We start from the raw sequence: 23,237 nt of genomic DNA, 5'->3' as shown, positions 1-23,237 counted from the left end.
TTACTGTATTTTTTGCCTGTAACAAAAAAAATGGGTCACATTTATTACCCCCTTATTTTTACCACATTCTTCCTTGCACATTCTTATTTGTGTTGTCATGTGTTGCTGCCATGCTATGTTGTTGTCTTAGGTCTCTCTTTATGTTTTTTATTTTACCTTTATTTAACTAGGCAAGTCAGTTAAGAACAAATTCTTATTTTCAATGACGGCCTACCAGGGAACAGTGGGTTAATTAACTGCCTTGTTCAGGGGTAGACCGACAGATTTTTACCTTGTCAGTTCGGGGATTAGATTTTGCAATCTTTCGGTTACTAGTCCAACGCTCTAACCACTAGGCTACCTGTAGTGTTGTGTTGTCTCTCTTGTCGTGATGTGTGTTTTGTCCTATATTTTAATTTAATTTATTTGCACTTTTAATCCCATCATTTTTAATCCCATCCCCGCAGGAGGCCTTTTGCCTTTTGGTAGACCGTCATTGTAAATAAGAATTTGTTCTTAACTGACTTGCCTAGTTAAATAAATGTTAAATCAAATTTAAAACAATTAAAATATGCCTTTTATACCTCCCGTGCGCAAAATATTGCATATACACCTAAATATAAACAGCATCTATTTCAGTCCAAGTCAAGCACTGCCAATACATACTATAAGCAATCCAGGGTTTATAGAGATCATTGTTTGAACACAATCATGTCGGACTTCCCAGTTCCCAGTTCAATCAAATGAATTTATAAAGCCCTTCTTACATCAGCTGATGTCACAAAGTGCTGTACAGAAACCCAGCCTAAAACCCCAAACAGCAAGCAATGCAGGTGTAGAAGCAGTTTCCCACAAGCATTTGAAGCCAGCAACAGACTACAAGTGATTGTCAAAAGATTCATATTTTTACTATTAGCACTATATTAACACACTCCTCTTCACTCCTCAACAGCTCTAACTAGCTTTAGCAGCTAGGCATCAAGTCACTTGCGATAATGTTGCAACAAAAAAAAAAGTTTCATAGGTTTATCATTTTTAACGATCACAATCAAAAGTTAATAAAGATGCCCAACTTATATGCATTTCCAATTTAGGAATATTTTTTTTAACAATGTGATATTTAGCTCCAAAAGGATAACATGATGTAGATTAAGTAAGCACTTTCCTGCAGTCAAATGACTTGACCTAGTGCCCTCATGCGTGGAATGTTATTCATATCTTTCATAATTAATCAACTTTTTTTTTAATACACGCTGAAAATCTGCTGTTTCTATGTCAAATAGTTTTGTTATATTTCAGTCTCTGTGAAGTATATAAAAGTAATTTGGGGATGAAAACTCTAAATATAATATATTTCAACTCTATATCTAACATGATACAGATAGTGTTGTAAACTCACAACCATACGCGTGAGGTGTATACTTTTAATTCAAAGTAGATTTATTTAAGACTACCAAGAAACACTCTGTGTGACCCTGATTTAGCCCACTGCAGTAAAAGGTTTTAAATAATCTAAATAAAAATATGATTTTATTAGCTTAGTGGTTTAAGTAGGTTATTTATGCATATCGTGTGAAATAGGCCTTGTGAAATAATCGTCAAAAGCTTAAGAGACACTGTTGAATTACCAATTTTCTACTCTGAGATGCTTTGTGGGTATGGCCCCTGAACTCAAGGGGACAAGGCACGTTAGAACCATGGGAAGCCTTTTAGAAAACCTGTTCATATGCAGTGAGGACGATTTGCTCGTAGACCATAGCCAAATAACCACTACTTTAAAAGAAAATAGGCAGGGAGCTATGGACAGAGAGAGAGAGCTAGGAGAAAGGGGAGATGAGAAGAGACATTGGGCACAGATGTCATTTCAATGTGTAGTTTTCATTTAAATTTGGTTAGTTGTCAACTAACGTGAATTCAGTGTCAAATCAACCAAAAATTTCACCATGTCATGGGATTTAGGTATTCAGTTGGGTGAAAAAATATGAAATTCCCCTACGTTAATAACTTTTCAAATCCAATCAGTTGTCCACGTTGTTTCAACGCCATCATATTTAATGTTTTTGTTGAAATGACATGGAAACAACACCGATTCAACCAGTTTTTGCCCATTGGGAGGATTGAGGTAGAGGACAGAGAGCATGCAAGTTGGCTACTTTTAATCCATCCAATGACGACACGTCTGCTCTTATGTTAATATAAGCCCCTACATCTGAATGAGGCATTAAAATGTCTGGTCGCCATGGCGATTACTGAGATAGAGAGCCAAATTACTGGTGCATAGTAGAATTAAGCACCACTTACTCAAGCTTTTACCAAAATGAGTGTAAGTGTACCAACAAAAAAAAGAACAGGGATTTAGCTGAACTGTGTGAGCCAAATAGAACATCAACTTTCAGAGTGTGTGTGTGTGTGTGTGTGTGTGTGTGTGTGTGTGTGTGTGTGTGTGTTTGCCCTTTTGGCTTAAGCACATTACAGAGAAAAGACAGAGATGGAGGCACAAACGTAAAGGGACTCTGTGTACCTCTAAAGAGGCCTAACACTCATGTCTTGCACCCGGCTGGGTGCATCTGGGTAACTGGGGCCTCGCATCAGCATTAAAAGTAAAGAGTGGAGGCAGACTTGAGGGGTGTACTAGCAGAGTGGTTTGAGGAGTTAGCGAGGTAACTTTGGTCAACCGAGATCCAACTCTGGATAACCGGTACCACGAAAGTGGCTCACCTTTTAGTCAGGTTAATTTATATGGCTACGAATGCTTCAGAACTACCCTGCTCCGTTAACTACATTCATCCTGAATGAAGTATCTGAACTGCGAGTTGAGAACCAATGAAATCAGATTCCCTCCCTCTCGCAAACATTGCTTCATCATCCCCTTCATGTCACGATCGTCGTTACGTGAAAGAGAGGACCAAGACGCAGCGTGATATAAATACATTATGTATTTATTTAAGGAAGACGAAGAACACTAAAACAAACTAAACAAAACAACAAACGACCGTGAAGCTATAATACGACAAGTGCAGAACACAGGCAACTTACGTAAAGACATAGACAATCACCCACAAACTACCTAATGATTATGGTTGCCTAAATATGGCTCCCAATCAGAGACAACGATAGACAGCTGTCTCTAATTGAGAACCAATCTAGGCAACCATAGACATACATACACCTAGACTAAACATTGCCCCATAAACATACAAAAACCCCTAGACAATACAAAACACATACATCCCCCATGTCACACCCTGACCTAACTAAAATAATAAAGAAAACAAAGATAACTAAGGCCAGGGCGTGACACTTCATTTGAGGAAGACGACCGATTAAATATTTTATTAATCAAGTGTTATGTTTAAAAACAAAAAAAACACATTACATATTTAGCAGTGACAGAATGTATTTGAAAGTTCACGCACCGTAAAACTTTCATATGACGTTATAAAATTATTTTATCGATAGAAGTAGGGAAAAGGGTGCTGTGTGCGTTGATAAGAACACAAAAGCACATTACCGATACGTAATAAAAGAAAGACAGCACTTCTTATTTCAGCATTTTCTCAATGAAGAGTTCGGCGTTCGACTAGCCACGCGCAGTTACAAGCCTGCTAGAGTTAGGTTAGCAGCAGGCGGACGAGCCGAGTTGTAGTACGGATGAAGCCTGAGCTGGAATGTGAAGCGAACTGAAGCTAGCTAATTTCAGAAAAGCCTGGGTAAATCTAGCTTCAGAAACTATTCACACCCCTTCACTTTTCCTACATTTTGTTGTGTTACAGCCTGAATTTAAAATTGATTAAATTTAGATTTTTTTTGTCACTGGCCTACACACAATACCCCAAAATGTCAAAGTGAAAATATGTTGAATTTATATTTTTACATATTAATAAAAAATGAAAAGCTGAAGAGTCAATAAGTATTTCAAATCAAATCAAATTGTATTGGTCACATACACATGTTTAGCAGATGTTATTGCGAATGTAGCGAAATGCTTATTTAATAACCCCTTTTTTATGGCAAGCCTAAATAAGATTTTCTTAACAAGTCACATAATAAGTTGTATGGACTCACTCTGTGTGCAATAAAATTGTTTAACATGATTTTTGAATGACTACCTCATCTCTGTACCCTACACATCCAATTACTTATACGGTCCCTTAGTCGAGCAGTGAATTCCAGACACAGATTCACCTATTGGTAGATGGTTTCAAAAGAAAAGTTGACACTGAATATCCCTTTGAATATGGTGAAGTTATTAATTACACTTTGGATGGTGTATCAATAAACCCAGTCACTATAGAGATACAGGCGTCCTTTCTACCTCAGTTGCCGGAGTGGAAGGAAACCTCTCAAGGATTTCATCATGAGGACAATGGTGACTTTAAAACAGTTAGAGAGTTTAATGGCTGTGATAGGAGAAAAGTGAGGATGGATCCACAACATTGTAGTTACTCCACAATATTAACCTAATTGACAGAGTGAAAAGAAGGAAGCCAGTACAGAAAAAAATATTCCAAAACATGCATCCTGTTTGCAACAAGGCACTAAAATAATACTGCAAAAACTGTGACAAAGCAATACATTTTATGTCCTGCATACAAAGCGTTATGTTTGGGGCAAATCCAACACATTACTGAGTACCACTCTCAACATTTTCAAGCATAGTGGTGGCTGCATCATCTTATGGTTATGCTTGTAATCGTTAAAAAAACGGAATGGAGCTAAGCACAGGCAAAATCCTAGAGGAAAACCTGCTTCAGTCTACTTTCCACCAGATACTGGGAAATGAATTTACCTTTCAGCAGGTCAACTTAAAATACAAAGCCAAATCTACACTGGAGTTGCTTACCAGGTTTTAACCTACATCTGCCTGAAAATCCATGGCAAGACTTGAAAATGGTTGTCTAGCAATGATCAACAACCAATTTGACAGAGCTTGAAGAATTTAAAAAATAATAAATGTGCAAATATTGTACAATCCAAGTGTGCAAAGCTCTTAGAGATTTACCCAGAAAGAATCAAAGCTGTAATCGCTGCTAAAGGTGATTTTAACATCTATTAACTCAGGGGTGTGAAAACTAATGTAAATGAGATATTTCTGTATTTCATTCACAATAAATGTGCATATTTCTCAACAACAACAAAAATTCCCTTAGTCATTACGGGGTATTGGGTGTAGATGGGTGAGAAAAAATATTTTATCAATTTGGAATTCAGGCTGTAACACAACAAATGTGGAATAAGTCAAGGGGAATAATTTTTGAAGGCATTGTAGTATACCCCTTCGGATCAATAATTTAGCCAGCTAACTTTGATACATAGCCAGAAATAATTGTGGATTTTCCAGTTCATTAAGAAAGCAAAACTTAGATATGTGTTTTTGGTTGTTGAGTCAATTAGAGAATGCCCATTTCAAGCTTATCTTTCTAAAAAATTTAAAGTTATATCACAATATTTAGGCTAGTTAGCTGGCTAACTCCTTGATCCTGCTTTGTAGTATACCGCTCAGGTCACAGTAGTTATAGTATCAACAGACAAATCAGGGATTGTTTATCTTTAGCCTGTGTCCCCATGCTACTCACGACTACTGGGCTTCTCATGCTGCTCACGTCCACTCTGACCCCTGCTACCAATCACAATGGACTATTAATATGTCCTAAGTCATCTATAGATTTGTCTATAAACTTTACCCAATACCTGGAAAAGACAAAATAAGTTCTGACTCCGGGTAAATGGAGGACTAGTCTAGCAGGCTGATAGTCTACACAGTATCTCAGGTCAGGGGGATAAGGGGAGGTCTTGAAACCCCCCCAATCACAGTTCCACTTTTAGTTCCTCTGTAAAACCCATTCACCTCTCAGTCACTCAGGCGGTGAGGAATGCACACTCCACTCCAGCTTCACTGGTAAGTGAGATGCTTGGTAAATGTTAATACAGTCATTATTAGGCATACAACTTGATTGTGAGCTTAGAGATGTATGAGCTTGGAAGACCGTTCGTTACAACTGGGCACTGAAGAAAATAAGGAATGTGCATGGTGAGGATGATTTTATTTAAACAGAAACCTGAAAGACCAGCCTTGCTTGGAACTATAATATTTACTTCAGTGGAAAGGAAGGGCGGTTTCATAACAAAGAACCAGCTATGAAAGAGGAACACTCGATTCAGGAACAAACTGGTATCTGTCATCATACTGTCATCATGGCACTCAGTCATACTGACTTTTGACACAACTTTTAGGACGATAGAAGATCAAGCTATACTTATTAAATAGTAAAAATATGAATAAAATATCTGAAATATTTCACTAAATATAAAAGTGGACGGAAGAAGAGTCTGAGACTTCTGTGACAGTCACAATGGTTTAACAGCTACACCATTAATATGGACACTGTTAAATTAATGAACAAGTTGATGGAGCAACAGACACCATTGCGCCACGGACACAGTTTAACGAGCCAGTTGACACATTCTAATTGTGTCGCTGCTGATTGAATCGCCAGGGCGGAAAATAGGATAGGATGACCTTTAATGTTCAATAATTTATTTTATTGATTGATTATTATGTCTACAAAATGGTAAATGGTTATTTTGTCTAAAAAAACGATCATTTTCGCAAGACTTTGGCTCAGTGAAGTGGACACAATGTTTTCAGTTTGGGTCTATTAACTTTAATGGTACAGTGCTTCAATGGCCTAGAGTCCTGTGTAAAACTTCCACCTGTCAGATATTTTGGGTTCAAAGTTGACATAAGGTACTATACAATTGAGAAAAATCTATATGACCTGGCAGCACCTCTTGCACTATAATATTTATCTCTCTGACCCTCTGGACCCTTTCAGCAAACACAATTTGAACACAGAAAAAATGATGTCATTCCTAATCTGGAGCAATGAACAGAGAAAGATACACAATCCCACTGCCTCACATTCGCCCTCACATTCGTCAAGGTCATACAGTGCGTTAGTCATGAGTGAGAGAGTTTGTCACAGTTTATCAGTTCGTTATCAGAACACCATGTGACTTGGCTCTTATGACACCATTCTCATATTCCATTCCATTAATTCAGGCACAAACCAGTTTTTTTTAAACTAAACCCAGTTCTAGAATACATTAGCTCATTCTGGTCATTTAACATTAGATTCCCCCTATATCTTTCCTAACCCTACCACCCCTCCCACCCCTCCCCTGATTGGAGTAAACTAACGTTTATCTTCGAGCACATATACAGTACACTCTGATCTTAATTCCAACCCTTAGATGTCCACATACTAACCCATCTTTCCAAGTACACTACCATTTTACTATTTCCTTTTGCAATACATCCTTTTATCCTTTTATGTGAATTCTTACGAGGGTCGTGAACCTCTCTATTTGTGCCAATTCTACCAAGATTGCCCTAAAAATGTATATTTTACCTAAGAGTATAATCATATTTCCCATTAATTGATCAAGGTTTTTCAGATCTCCTAACAGTGCTGTTTGTAAGTCCATCTGAACACAGACGTTATGACTTCACAACCACTCCTGGACCTGACTCCAAAATGCCATGCGTTGTCCTGTAGAGCTTGCAATGCCATGCGTTGTCCTGTAAAGCTTGCAATGCCATGCGTTGTCCTGTAGAGCTTGCAATGCCATGCGTTGTCCTGTAAAGCTTGCAATGCCATGCGTTGTCCTGTAGAGCTTGCAATGCCATGCGTTGTCCTATGGAGCTTGCAATGCCATGCGTTGTCCTGTGGAGCTTGCAATGCCATGCGTTGTCCTGTAGAGCTTGCAATGCCATGCGTTGTCCTGTAGAGCTTGCAATGCCATGCGTTGTCCTGTGGAGCTTGCAATGCCATGCGTTGTCCTGCGGAGCTTGCAATGCCATGCGTTGTCCTGTAGAGCTTGCAATGCCATGCGTTGTCTTGTAGAGCTTGCAATGCCATGCGTTGTCCTGTGGAGCTTGCAATGCCATGCGTTGTCCTGTGGAGCTTGCAATGCCATGCGTTGTCCTGTGGAGCTTGCAATGCCATGCGTTGTCCTGTGGAGCTTGCAATGCCATGCGTTGTCCTGTAGAGCTTGCAATGCCATGCGTTGTCCTGTGGAGCTTGCAATGCCATGCGTTGTCCTGTAGAGCTTGCAATGCCATGCGTTGTCCTGTGGAGCTTGCAATGCCATGCGTTGTCCTGTAGAGCTTGCAATGCCATGCGTTGTCCTGTAGAGCTTGCAATGCCATGCGTTGTCCTGTAGAGCTTGCAATGCCATGCGTTGTCCTGTGGAGCTTGCAATGCCATGCGTTGTCCTGTAGAGCTTGCAATGCCATGCGTTGTCCTGTGGAGCTTGCAATGCCATGCGTTGTCCTGTGGAGCTTGCAATGCCATGCGTTGTCCTGTGGAGCTTGCAATGCCATGCGTTGTCCTGTGGAGCTTGCAATGCCAGGGTTGTGGGTTCAATTCACATGAGGGGACCCAAACAAAAATGTATGCAGTCACTCTGGAAAAGTGTCTACTAAATTGTAAAAGTGAACCACTGAAGGACAGTACCAAAAAATATTATCTGTTTCCTTGTGGCAGTCTGCACAGGGCTTACTGTTCAACGCCCCATATATTGATAATTGTTTTTGTGGTGAGAATTGTATATAAAAGTTTAAATTGAAAAGAACGAATTGATGCATCAATTGTTGTTTAGTATATCAGTTCATAAACCCAATGCTACAGTATTGGGACATCAAAAATCTGTTCCCAGTTATCTTAGTTCCCAAACCTCTCAAACTTAAGATAAACTGAAACGTTTAATGATTTATACTAGTCATTTTAATCCATGCATGGCAAACCAATACATTCCTTCCTCTGAGTGCCTCTTCCATTTTTGTGGCTGAACTGCAATGAGTTGGTTATACTTTTGTATTAAGCATACCTCTCTATAGACCTTTGTTAATTGCTTGTGTTACATAATTGTACAGTCTTTATTTACAATTCATAAACAATATACCTTACTTATACTTTTTTTAGCCATATAATTTTCTGTAATATTTGTTTAGCCTCTTCTGGAGGATGGCATTGGACTTGTAACCAAATCTATGTGGCTTCGTTTTCAAGGGAGGATACTTTAAAACAAGGTTCCATTGTCAATTCATCAGAAATGATTGGTTTTAAGCTGTATAACAACAAAAAGCCCCCTTTTGAACATTGGATGTGCCTCTCTTAGTAGCCTGCTGGAAAACCAGTTTGGATTTCGATATCATTTTGGTATAATGAAGGCTTTGAGAGGTTTAATGCCTTAATAGTTCATATTTTTAACCCTCCAAACTCATGTTCGTTATATAAATATGCCCATTCAACTTGATCTGGTTTGCCATTCCAAATAAAATGCAATATTTTTCTCGCATGACTTGAAAAAGGATTCTTCTGGAGTCGGTAGAAAGGTTTCTCAAACTCGGTCCTTCGGACCCCAAGGGGTGCATGTTTTGTTTTTTACCCGAGCACTGCACAACTGGTTCAAAAAATCATCACGCTTTGATCATTTGAATCTGCTTTGTAGTGTTAGGGGTCCCGAGGACAGAATTTGTGAAACATTGAGGTAGAGCGCAGTGGTCTAAGGCACTGCATCTCAGTGCCTTAGAACAAATTATTATTTACAATGACGGCCTACCCCAGCCAATGCTGGGGCAATTGTGTGCCGCCCTATGGGACTCCCAATCACGGCCGGATGTGATACAGCCTGGAATCAAACCAGGGACTGTAGTGACACCTTTAGCACTGAGATGCAGTGCCTTAGACCGCTGCGCCACTCGGGAGCCCAATATAATGCCCTATGTTTGCAAAAAATGTTTTAATATATTACCAGTTGGAAAAAAACATTTTGCATAATGCAATATATTCTGCAAGGGTGATTGATACAGCAGCACCGTGCTATCACTAGAGATGAGAACTTTGTGACTAACTTCAATTAGTGACTTAGTGACTCACTACTTGATCGAAAGGCCCACCAACCTCAGAATGTATTGATTAAATGCCAAGACACATGTTGCGTCCAGGGCCAGGCTGCCCACCACTGTGCCCGGTGTTCAGATCAGGGTATGTCTTCCGCTGCAGTACGCCTTAATCAGAAAATGCCAGCAGCACAGCCATCAGCACCTGCCACGTGCCAGAACGAGACATAGCTGAAATATTCATACTGCTCTTGTCAAGGCTCATATGTGAAGCCCCACTGAACCTTTTGGGGGCCACTGAGACCTGGCGTTGCTGCCGGAGAGAGAGGAGGGGAGCTGCGGTGCTTGATTATGCTACAGGCAGTCTAAAGTAACATTCCAATTCTCCACTAAAGTGCAGGTTCACATTCCCTGGAAGATTTTAAAAGCATTGGGTATATGATAGACAAGACTCTATGTACGGTACATCAATGTCAGGTTGCAGTTGTAAATGAGAACTTGTTCTCAACTGGCCTACCTGGTTAAATAAAGGTGAAATAAAATGTAAAAAATGCAAACCTTTAATTAATCACTGAGAGGGTGAACGAGTACACACTTCAAGGGGGAGGGTTGGAATTTAACCCATGGCTGTAGGATAGGATTAGGTGTGCGTGCGTGTGCGCGTGCTTATGCAGGAGAAAGTGAATAGTGCTTATAGTGGGTCTGAGACTGATTCAAGCTGAGGCTGCTGGCTGGGCTTGTTCAGCTTGTTCAGCACACCTCTCCCTGACTGAGCCCACGTGATGTCCCCACTGGCTCTCAGCCTCTCTCTGGGGAGACAGAGTGCTGCCAAGGAAACCTCATTCACCTCCATCACAACTTGAAAAGTGTCCTCTGCGGTAGCAGTACTTTTGATCTGCTGCGAGGGGAATCTTTAAGGTGGCGAAGGAAACAAGTTATCTGCAAGTAATGACACACTCACCTCAGGAGTATATATATACAGTGGGGAGAACAAGTATTTGATACACTGCCGATTTTGCAGGTTTACCTACTTACAAAGCATGTAGAGGTCTGTAATTATTATCATAGGTACACTTCAACTATGAGAGACGGAATCTAAAACAAAAATCCAGAAAATCACATTGTATGATTTTTAAGTAATTAATTTGCATTTTATTGCATGACATAAGTATTTGATACATCAGAAAAGCAGAACTTAATATTTGGTACAGAAACCTTTGTTTGCAATTACAGAGATCATACGTTTCCTGTAGTTCTTGACTAGGTTTGCACACACTGCAGCAGGGATTTTGGCCCACTCCTCCCTACAGATCTTCTCCAGATCCTTCAGGTTTCGGGGCTGTCGCTGGGCAATACGGACTTTCAGCTCCCTCCAAAGATTTTCTATTGGGTTCAGGTCTGGAGACTGGCTAGGCCACTCCAGGACCTTGAGATGCTTCTTACGGAGCCACTCCTTAGTTGCCATGGCTGTGTGCTTCGTGTCGTTGTCATGCTGGAAGACCCAGCCACGACCCATCTTCAATGCTCTTACTGAGGGAAGGAGGTTGTTGGCCAAGATCTCGCGATACATCCATCCTCCCCTCAATACGGTGCAGTCGTCCTGTCCCCTTTGCAGAAAAGCATCCCCAAAGAATGATGTTTCCACCTCCATGCTTCACGGTTGGGATGGTGTTCTTGGGGTTGTACTCATACTTCTTCTTCCTCCAAACACGGCGAGTGGAGTTACACCAAAAAGCTCTATTTTTGTCTCATCAGACCACATGACCTTCTCCCATTCCTCCTCTGGATCATCCAGATGGTCATTGGCAAACTTCAGACAGGCCTGGACATGCACTGGCTTAAGCAGGGGGACCTTGCGTGCGCTGCAGGATTTTAATCCATGACGGCGTAGTGTGTTACTAATGGTTTTCTTTGAGACTGTGGTCCCAGCTCTCTTCAGGTCATTGACCAGGTCCTGCCGTGTAGTTCTGGGCTGATCCCTCACCTTCCTCATGATCATTGATGCCCCACGAGGTGAAATCTTGCATGGAGCCCCAGACCGAGGGTGATTGACCGTCATCTTGAACTTCTTCCATTTTCTAATAATTGCGCCAACAGTTGTTTCCTTCTCACCAAGCTGCTTGCCTATTGTCCTGTAGCCCATCCCAGCCTTGTGCAGGTCTACAATTTTATCCCTGATGTCCTTACACAGCTCTCTGGTCTTGGCCATTGTGGAGAGGTTGGAATCTGTTTGATTGTGTGTGGACAGGTGTCTTTTATACAGGTAACGAGTTCAAACAGGTGCAGTTAATACAGGTAATGAGTGGAGAACAGGAGGGCTTCTTAAAGAAAAACTAACAGGTCTGTGAGAGCCGGAATTCTTACTGGTTGGTAGGTGATCAAATACTTATGTCATGCAATAAAATGCAAATTAATTATTTAAAAATCATACAATGTGATTTTCTGGATTTTTGTTTTAGATTCCGTCTCTCACAGTTGAAGTGTACCTATGATAAAAATTACAGACCTCTACATGCTTTGTAAGTAGGAAAACCTGCAAAATCGGCAGTGTATCAAATACTTGTTCTCCCCACTGTATATACATACATACACAGCACCAGTCAAAAGTTTGAACACATCTACTTATTCAAGGGGTTCTCTTTATTTTTACTATTTTCTACATTGTAGAATAATAGTGAAGACATCAAAACTATGAAATATCACATATGGAATCATGTAGTAAACCAAAAAATATAAAAACAAATCAAAATATATTCCAAAATTTTGATTCTTCAAAGTAGCCACCCGTTGCCTTGATGACAGCTTTGCACACTCTTGGCATTATCTCAACCAGCTTGCATCAACTGGAATGCATTTCAATTAACAGGTGGGCCTTGTTAAAAGTTAATTTGTGGAATTTCTTTCCCACTTAATGCATTTGAGCCACAAGGTAGGAGTGGTATACAGAAGATAGCCCTATTTGGTAAAATACCAAGTTCATATCATGGCAAGAACAGCTCAAATAAGCAAAGAGAAATGACAGTCCATCATTACTTTAAGACGCGAAGTTCAGTCAATCCGGAACATTTCAAGAACTTTTAAAGTTTCTTCAAGTGCAGTCGCAAAAACCATCAAGCGCTATGATGAAAATGGCTCTTATGAGGACCGCCACAGGAAAGACCCAGAGTTCCCTCTGCTGCAGAGGATAAGTTCATTAGAGTTACCAGCCTTAGAAATTGCAGCCCAAATAAATGCTTCACAGAGTTCAAGTAACAGACACATCTCAACATTAACTGTTCAGAGGAGACTGCATGACTCAGGCCTTCATAGTTGAATTGCTGCAAAGAAACCACAACTACAAGACACCAATAAGAAGAAGAGACTTGATTGGGCCAAGAAACACGAGCAATGGACATTAGATCGGTGGAAATCTGTCCTTTGATCTGATGAGTCCAAATTTGAGATTTTTGGTTCCAATCGCAGTGTCTTTATGAGACACAGAGTAGGTGAACGGATGATGTCTGCATGTGTGGTTCCCACCGTGAAACATGGAGGAGGTGTGGGGGTGCTTTGCTGGTGACACTGTCTGTGATTTATTCAGAATTCAAGATGCACTTAACCAGCATAGCTACCACAGCATTCTGCAGCGATACGCCATCCCGTCTGGTTTGAGCTTAGTGAGACTATCATTTGTTTTTCAACAGGACAATGACCCAAAACACACCTCCAGGCTATGTAAGGGCTATTTGACCAAGAAGGAGAGTGATGGAGTGCTGCATCAGATGGCTTGGCCTCCACAATCACCCGACCTCAACCCAATTGAGATGGTTTGAGATGAGTTGGACCACAGAGTGAAGGAAAAGCAGCCAACAAGTGTTCAGCATATGTGGGAACTCCTTCAAGACTGTTAATAAAAACATTCCTCGTGAAGCTGGTTGAGAGAATACGAGTGTGCAAAGCTGTCATCAAGGCAAAGGGTGGCTACTTTGAAGAATCTAAAATCTAAAATATATTTTCATTTGTTTAACACTTTTAAGGTTACTACATGATTCCATATGTGTTATTTCATAGTTTTAATGTCTTCACTATTATTCTACAGTTTAGAAACTAGTAAAAATAAAGAAAAACCATTGAATGAGTAGTGTGTGTCCAAACTTTTGACTGGTACTGAATATGGTTCTTAATTTCAAACCACATTCAAACCTTTGAAAGGATTTAAAAACTAAGTTCAACTAAGAAAATCTAAATATACATGTTCTCAATGATGATTGTGTGGCAGGTTTGTTTTGTTTTGCTTTGAGCATCCTGGCAGGTGTCTTCACTGACATTTTCAACATGTCCCTGAATGAGTCTGTAATACCAACATGTTTCAAGCAGCCCATCATAGTCCCTGTGCCCAAGAACATGAAGGCAACCTGCCTAAATGACTACAGACCCGTAGCACTCACGTCCGTAGCCATGAAGTGCTTTGAAAGGCTGGGAATGGCTCACATCAACACCATTATCCCAGAAACCCTAAACCCACTCCAATTTGCATACCGCCCAAACAGATCCACAGATGATGCAATCTCTATTGCACTCCACACTACCCTTTCCCACCTGGACAAAAGGAACACCTACGTGAGAATGCTATTCATTGACTACAGCTCAGCGTTCAACACCATAGTGCCCACAAAGCTCCTCACTAAGCGAAGGATCCTGGGACTAAACACCTCCCTCTGCAACTGGATCCTGGACTTCTTGACAGGCTGCCCCCAGGTGGTGAGGGTAGGTAGCAACACATCTGCCACGCTGATCCTCAACACTGGAGCCCCTCGGGGGTGCGTGCTCAGTCCCCTCCTGTACTTCCTGTTCACCCACGACTGCATGGCCAGGCATGACACCAACACCATCATTAAGTTTGCAGACGACACAACAGTGGTAGGCCTGATCACTGATAACGACGAGACAGCCTATAGGGAGGAGGTCAGAGACCTGGCCGGGTGGTGCCAGTATAACAACCTATCCCTCAACGTAACCAAGACTAAGGAGATGATTGTGGCCTACAAGAAAAGAAGGACCGAGCATGCCCCCATTCTCATCGACGGGGCTGTAGTGGAGCAGGTAGAGAGCTTCAAGTTCCTTGGTGTCCACATCACCAACAAACTAGAATGGTCCAAACACACCAAGACAGTCGTGAAGAGGGCACGACAAAGCCTATTCCCCCTCAGGAAACTAAAAAGATTTGGCAAGGGTCCTGAGATCCTCAAAAGGTTCTACAGGTGCAACATCGAGAGCATCCTGACTGGTTACATCACTGCCTGGTACGGCAATTGCTCGGCCTCCGACCGCAAGGCACTACAGGGGTTACATCACTGGGGCTAAGCTTCCTGCCATCCAGGACCTCTACACCAGGCAGGGTGTCAGTGGAAGGCCCTAAAAATTGTCAAAGACCACAGCCACCCCAGTCATAGACTGTTCTCTCTACTACCGCATGGCAAGCGGTACCGGAGTGCCAAGTCTAGGACAAAAAGGCTTCTCAACAGTTTTGACCCCCAAGCCATAAGACTCCTGAACAGGTAATCAAATGGCTACCCGGACTATTTGCATTGGGTGACCCACCACCCGCCAACCCCTCTTTTACGCTACTGCTACTCTCTGTTTATCATATATGCATAGTCACTTTAACCATATCTACATGTACATACTACCTCAATCAGCCCGAGTAACTGGTGCCGGTATATAGCCTCGCTGCTGTTATAGCCTCGCCACTGTATGTAGCTACTGTTATTTTTCACTGTCTTTTTACTGTAGTTTATATTTCTTTACTTACCTATTGTTCACCTAATACCTTTTTTGCACTGTTGGTAAGTAAGCATTTCACTGTAAGGTCTACTACACCTGTTGTATTCGGCGCATGTGACAAATAAACTTTGATGATGAGTTTGGGTCTTCTGTCTTCTAAATGTCAAGTGTGTCCCGCCCTACCAAATTAAGGACATTATGCATACACACAAAAGGGTAAGGAACCAGGTGAAATCTGATGCAGGCGAACATTGTTTGTCAGCGATAAACAGAGAATGCTGAGCAGACTGCCAAGCAACAGGTCCTCCATTTCAAAGCCTCTGTAAAGAGCATGACCAAATCAAACACATTGGCTGAGTCCGGAATAACATCCTGTTTTAATACACTATAGGCTCTCACTCAGCCAGAAATGTGACATCTCCCTACGTTGGTAACAGCCAGCGTGACAATGACTATGTCTCCATGCCTAAATACCAGCCTGCACCAACCACCACTGTTCTGTTTTGCCACGATCCCTTGATTCATCCCACCCAGACACCATACACCACTGTTCTGTTTTGCCACGATCCCTTGATTCATCCCACCCAGACACCATACACCACTGTTTTGACAAATTTGATCTGTGTGTTGACTACCCCCCTGGGCTTGGTTGTTAGGTTAGCCCTCTGGTCTTACATACAAAGGACAGGCAGATCTCTTCTACAGTAGGGCTTTGGCTCAACTCTATTGTGCCATTACTGTCACTGAATCAGTGGGCGGGAGGAGCCAGGTTACAGAACACAGGCTAATTAGCATGAGACTCATGCGGCTACAGTTTGTGATCCCTTAATCTGATCTAATCACTGTAGAGTACAGTAGACTAGTATAAGGTCTTAGCAACCATGCAGGGATCTATCTGAAGGTATGCCTTCCTCCCTGATGATGATGTCTGTAGGGGATAGCGGCTCTCAGGGACAGGATCTCCTAGCATCTCATGAGGCCTCATCAGGAGAGGAACAACAAGGTACTCATAGGAGAGTCGGGCTCAGGCAGAATATCGGTAGGCCTAGCGGCTCTAGCCTATATCTAGTCTGTATACAAGACTAATCACCATCGGTAGGCAGTATACAGTAGGCAGTATACAGTAGGCTAGTCCCGATTTGTGGCGATACTGTAACACATTTACATTGAAAACATTTTTTTACGACTCTTGTCTGTCACGAATGTTGAATCAAAATAGACTTGAACTTACTCTGCTGATTGTCTGTCTGGTTGGTCCTTCAGCTGGTCTAAATTTGAGACAAAATATCCACAGTATTGTTAAACCAACTTCAAAACGTTGGTCTCCGTGTGTGAAAATCAAGATAATTGCTCATGACCTAAGCACAGAAGTACTTGCACGCAACGCCTGCATACTTACCGATGTCATGCAGGCGTTTACATGGTTTTGCGCATGTCCCAGGTGATAGAACTTTAAACGGCAGTAACGTTACCAGCGCTCTAAAAAGTGGGTAAATAATACTTCCCTGTGCATATTTTGTCTAAAATCTGACCAGCTGAAAGACCTACCGCACATACAAACCCGTAGAGTAAGTTCAAATGTATTCTTATTCAACAATCTGGCTTGTAAGTAAGCTTTCCACGTTTTTGCAGTGCTTTGTTTGATAGTATACCAATAATTGGTATAATAGTCTGATTTATAAGGCAAACAATAGGCCTGCTATCAAATCACTAGCAGTATGTCCTATGACTTAATCAAAGTCTAAAGTAAAATGATTAAATTAAATTATACTTTCCAGCAGATACAGAAGAAGTTGGAGAAATATAGGCCTGTTTTAGATATCTATTCATTACACAACTACTTGCCGCCCCGCCTGGTTGTAAGTACTTTCCCGCAGGCTGGCCTAGACGTTGCTACGTCACCGGTAGGGTGGCACTTGCCAGTGTCTTTTTGAACGCGCTAGAGCAACCCAGACACTATTCATTCAACTTGTCTGAGCTTCAGTCACGTTGGAGAGCGAGAGGGACAGAGCGAGAGGGACCTGACAGAAAACTGAACCGTGCCAACTGCATCGTATTCGCTGTACCCACACAGACAACTCTGAATTTACATTAAATATGTCTATCACCATCTGCTGTCAAAAGCCCCAGGTAAGCTTTTATTTTTGCAAAATATAGCTAGCGGATTGTCATTGTAGGCTACATCGTGTACTGTACGTAGACTACTGGAGGAAATGGTTGCAAACGACGTGGTCATGGCTAACAGGGATCCAGCTTTTGTAAAATGAACGTCAGATTTGACTTTTTATAGCAGGTTAGGATTTACGCAGCAGGTTAGGCGAATTAACCTAGCAGGTTATGATAATTGGGTTACGGTTAGGAAAAGGGTTAGTTTATATGCAAACATGTTAACTTGACCAAACGAGGTGGTTTGCTTGGTTTTATACGCTGACCTCGTTGAGGTCGTTGTTCTAGAGCTAGAATAGAGTCTTTACTGAACTGTCGATGTTTTAACTTGAATCGGCGATGGTTGTTACATTGTTGTTACATTGCATCTTCCCGCCTTATAGCGGGAGAACGCGGAACGGATGGACACGAGCGTGTCGTTGGCAACACAGCGGTTAGTGCAATGACAATTTATCAGAAACAAATCAGTTGATATTATACTGCATCGCATACCAATTTTTGGTAGGTTTGTGCAAGAAAGACAATCTGTACATATTGATTTGTGAATTCGCTTGTCCGGACATGTTCTCACTGGCTGGCAAAAGGGATGGGGGGGGGGCAGGCAGACCTACCACAAAAGAGCTAATGTGAACTAGTATCGTTCCGTTTTCCTCTTTTGTAATACACAGTAATCGCCTCGTGTTCATTTCTTTGTGTGTGCGTAGTTAGTAGTGTAAAGTCAAGCTGGTGAGATTTTGGCTCCACTGACCTACATTCGGATAGTAGGGGACCGGTAGGTAGACAAAGACAAAGGCTAGTCATAATGCCGGGGGCTGTGGTCTGCTCTCTCTCTCTCTATGGCGGGCACAATATGATGCAAGCATGCGTCAATGTACGTTCTGCGCGCCCCCAGACTAGGCTCAGCGACAGACAGGTTGAGCCAGCCAATAGAGCTGCTTCAGAATGGACCTATCATATCAGAGGGGCGGTTGTTACGCTCTCTGGGACTGCCCACCGACTGTGTTGGCAGCCGCGTGGAAACACATGGGTACAATTTGTCCTTTTACCCTTTCGAGATTGATACATTCTACCACTATTTTATTCCGTGTTACTCTTGGCATTATTTAAAGGGAAGGTTCACCCATTTTGAATGGTATATTGTTTTTGTGCATCTCTGAGTGATGTTCTATCGATTCCCTGGGTCATTTCATGTTTTATTGTGTATCTGAGTTATTGTGGTTCAAGCAAGCAGAAATCCGGCCGGTATGACGTAGCACTGTGATAAAGTCGCTCTCACTACACTGGAAGTTAATAGGAAAACGACTTTTATATGGCAAAAACGTTTAAAAATCATGTCAGATTTAAATACTGGCTGATGTCATAACTCCAGGAGAATGTCTCCTCTCGAATGAGCCATTGCTCATATTTTTGTGGTATTCCTACCCCGAGAAATGTGTAATTTAACGGAGGGTCTAGAACATTTGTCTGCCTCTAGGCCAGGGTGCATTGCATGGTGCAGTTGCCAGAGATATTATAGAAAGGAGATAGAAATCCAGTGAATGAAGGAACGTATAACGCAGCACCCAGCAGAGTGTCGACCAATCGTGTTCACGATGTCATGCTTCTTCACACGGTTGCTAAGCTAACAGTCACGCAATCCCTTCTCAAAGTCGTTGTATATGTGGAGAAAATTGCCTGTTTTCCTCTAAAGTACGTAATGTCACAATTTCAAAAGCTATACGATATTACAGATAGCAAGTTATTTATCTTGCGTCATAGAAATGTGATGTACTTCTTGTTGACGAAATTCCTGCAAATGTTGGGGTTTTGGAGAGCGCTCCTTGTCCCATAATCGCCCAGAATGCACCGCGTGGCCCATTGACGTAAAATGGACACCGTTTCCCATCTCCTCAAAAGTATGTCTGAGGTTGCGAATGTTAGACTCCACCCTGAGGCACATCGATCTACAGGTTGAACATGGTGAGATTGTAGATTCCTAGATTGATAGCGAGGTTTTAGGCGATTTTACAGCTAACTACCTACTTGACATGCTACTATTGTCTTTGGTATTATTGTGTGTAGCTATGTTTGCTAGCTAGCCAGACTAAAGAGAGCATTGCATTGTAGATTTTGTATTCGACTTGAGCTGCAACAGATTTCCACAACGATTTTCCATGTTGTTACCAACCTTATTATAATGCCAAAATGAAACATTTGTTCACAAAAAATATTGTTCTCACATATTAGTGTTATGTAACACTGTAAATTAAAGGAATTAGTTGTTTTGGGTGGAATTTTCCTTTAATGCAACAGACTGAAAATAAATTTGTGCGTTTACCTATCAATTTTTTGATTTGTTGGTATTTTGGTCCATTATTGAGTATTTCCAAAAAGCACCTATAAAAATGTCAAACTTGATGAAAAAGTTTATCATACTACTGTCATTTTAACCACTTTAAAATGAACATACATCAATAATTTCAAAGCTCATTACATAAAATTACACATTTAAAAGCCGATTTTATAGTGTTACAAAAGTGGACTATATTTAGTAACTTACTTTAAAGATGGTGATTGGGTCTAAATGGGCATTATTCTACATTCAGTGTAGTTGTCTTTAACTGCCATTTCTTAGATATGTTCTCCAGACTTGCTCAGAGGGAATTGTTGATATGTTGTATAAAAAACTAAAATGCATTTTACGTACATATCTTTAGTATTTTACAGATAGAAAAAAGAAAAAAGTATTTATCTGCAATCTGCTGTGGACAAGTCTGGTCTTGGAGTATCTTAACAAAATGAAACCAAAATATTTAGACTGACTTCATCCAGTGTCCAGAAAAATGGATTTACGTGATATGCAAATATGTGCATATTTAATGATATCACCTAATTTGCATATTTTTTTATAAAATATATCAAAACTATTGTAATACAAAAAAGTTGTGTTTTTGTGTCTACATTCAACTGGTAAAACGTTATTGTGATATAATTTTCAGGGCCATTTTTTCCCCTATGAGGGTGTGTTGCCTGGCCTTATAGATACTCCAGTCTCTCTAGCACCTCACATCGCAATAGGTGGTCTAAGTATCTTCATGATATCCAATGCTCTGGTTTCTGTGAAAATAAAACCTTGATGATTGTGATTTTTACACCCCGCTTAGCTTGCTGTATTTGTAATTTATATAATGGGTGGAAATACTACAATGTGACAACGTGGGCGTGGCAATCTGCCATACTAGCCTACTGCTCGGGATGTCATTATGTTCCACTGTGGCCTGGCTTTAGCATTCTGGGGACTTCTAATTGTTGTCTGTTTTCTGCACCATTGTGATTAAACAGTCAGATGGAAACCGAGAGAAAAAAACGTTTAGAAAAATAGTAACCCTCTGTGGTAGTATCTTTTTCTTTCTCCCCTGCCTGTTTCTCTACCAGCCTGTCTGTCTGTACCTTAATCTTACTGTCGCTTCATTTCTCGTCTCCCAGTCGGTCTTGCTTTTCAACACCCTCCTTGTCGTCCCAAAGATTCGGCCTGGTGTGATCAAGTCGTCCCCTTGACTGCTCTGATTTCCCAAAACGAACAGTCTAGTTCATGTGAAAGTGCTTACCAGTATCTACTCTTATTAATGTATATTTCCTCTAGTCTCTACACTCTCCTTACTACAGTCTGCAGTTAGTGTACTGTACTCTAGCAGGCGCATGGAGGTTGAGTTTATCGTTCAGCCTCCGTGCCCAACCAACACTAATGTATAGAGCCAGCTGGCCAGAAGATTGATCTGTATTCTACTCCTGGCCACCTGATCTTAAAGGTTAAAACAGATGTCTGAAGGGAAGGAACAGGGTTAGCTAATTTTGCTTATCATTCACACATAATCAACCCCTGAAATGTAGCCAGACTAACAGGGTTGGCATGCTGAATGTTTGTGGTCTATAACGCATTGTGCTTTATGAAGACTTTATACAGTACCAGTCAAAAGTTTGGACACACCTACACATTCAAGGGGTTTTCTTTATTTATACTATTTTCTACATTTTAGAATAATAGTGAAGAAATCAAAACTATGAAATTACACATATGGAATCATGTGGTAACCAAAAAAGTGTTAAACAAATTAAGTATATTTTACATTTGAGATTCTTCAATGTAGCCACCCTTTGCCTTGACAGCTTTGCACACTCTTGGCATTCTCTCAACCAGCTTCACCTGGAATGCTTTTCCAAAAGTCTTGGAAGGAGCTCCCACATATGCTGAGCACTTGTTGGATGCTTTTCCTTCACTCTGCGGTCCAACTCATCACAAACCATCTCAATTGGGTTGAGGGCAGGTGATTGTGGAGGCCAGGTCATCTGATGCAGCACTCCATCACTCCTTCTTGGTCAAATAGCTCTTACATAACCTGGAGGTGTGTTGGGTCATTGTCCTGTGGAAAAACAAATTATACTCCCACTAAGAGCAATCCAGATGGGTTGGCTTATTGCTGCAGAATGCTGTAGTAGCTATGCTGGTTAAGTGTGCCTTGCATTCTAAATAAATCACAGACGGTGTCACCAGCAAACCACCATCACCCCTCCTCCTCCATACTTCACGGTGGGAACCACATACGCGGAGATCATCCGTTCACCTACTCTGCGTCTCACAAAGACACTGCGGTTGGAACCAAAAATCTCAGATTTGGACTCATCAGACTAAAGGACAGATGTCCACCGGTCTAATGTCCATTGCTCGTGTTTCTTGGCCCAAGCAAGTCTCTTCTTGTTATTGATGTCCTTTAGTAGTGGTTTCTTTGCAGCAATTCGACCATGAAGGCCTGATTCATGCAGTCTCCTCTGAACAGTTGATGTTGAGATGTGTCGGTTATTTCAACTCTGTGAAGCATTTATTTGGGTAGCAATTTCTGAGGCTGGTAACTCTAATAAACTTATCCTCTGCAGCAGAGGGAACTCTGGGTCTTTCTTTCATGTGGCAGTCCTCATGAGAGCCAGTTTCATCATAGCACTTGATGGTTTTTGCGACTGCACTTGAAGAAACTTTAAAAGTTCTTGAAATGTTACTGATTGACTGAACTTCGTGGTGGACTGTCATTTCTTGCTTATTTGAGCTGTTCTTACCAAATAGGGCTAGGGCTATCTCCTGTATACCACCCCTTCCTTGTTACAACACAACTGACTGGCTCAAACGCATTAAGAAGGAAAGAAATTCCACAAATTAACTTTTAACAAGGCCCTCTTGTTCATTCCAGGTGACTACCTCATAAAGCTGGTTGAGAGAATGCCAAGAGTGTGCAAAGCTGTCATCAAGGCAAAGGGTGGCTACTTTGAAGAATCTTACATATAAAATGTATTTTGATTTCTTTAACACTTTTTTGGGTTACTACGTGATTCCATATCTGTTATTTCATAGTTTTGATGTCTTCACTATTAATCATACAATGTATAAAATAGT

The 23,237-nt window shown here is 41.2% G+C and overlaps 1 protein-coding gene across 2 annotated transcripts in view; it reads left to right on the top strand.

Annotated features, from left to right (window-relative positions):
- The first annotated feature begins 5,855 nt into the window (after positions 1-5,855).
- Positions 5,856-23,237, top strand: part of ivns1abpa (influenza virus NS1A binding protein a) — a 46,593-nt gene continuing 29,211 nt past the window's right edge. Inside the window, exon 1 of one of the 2 annotated variants that reach the window (XM_071346346.1) lies at positions 5,856-5,878. The gene's annotated coding sequence lies outside the window, so the exon portion shown is untranslated. Of the gene's footprint in view, positions 5,879-17,596; positions 17,780-23,237 lie in introns of those variants that run through there. The other variant, XM_071346344.1, reaches the window with a different exon arrangement.

Source organism: Salvelinus alpinus, chromosome 16 (genome assembly GCF_045679555.1).
Source record: "Salvelinus alpinus chromosome 16, SLU_Salpinus.1, whole genome shotgun sequence".
Taxonomy (NCBI): Eukaryota; Metazoa; Chordata; class Actinopteri; order Salmoniformes; family Salmonidae; genus Salvelinus; species Salvelinus alpinus.
Note: the sequence above shows the minus strand (reverse complement) of the source record. Positions and strands in the feature narration are given on the sequence as shown.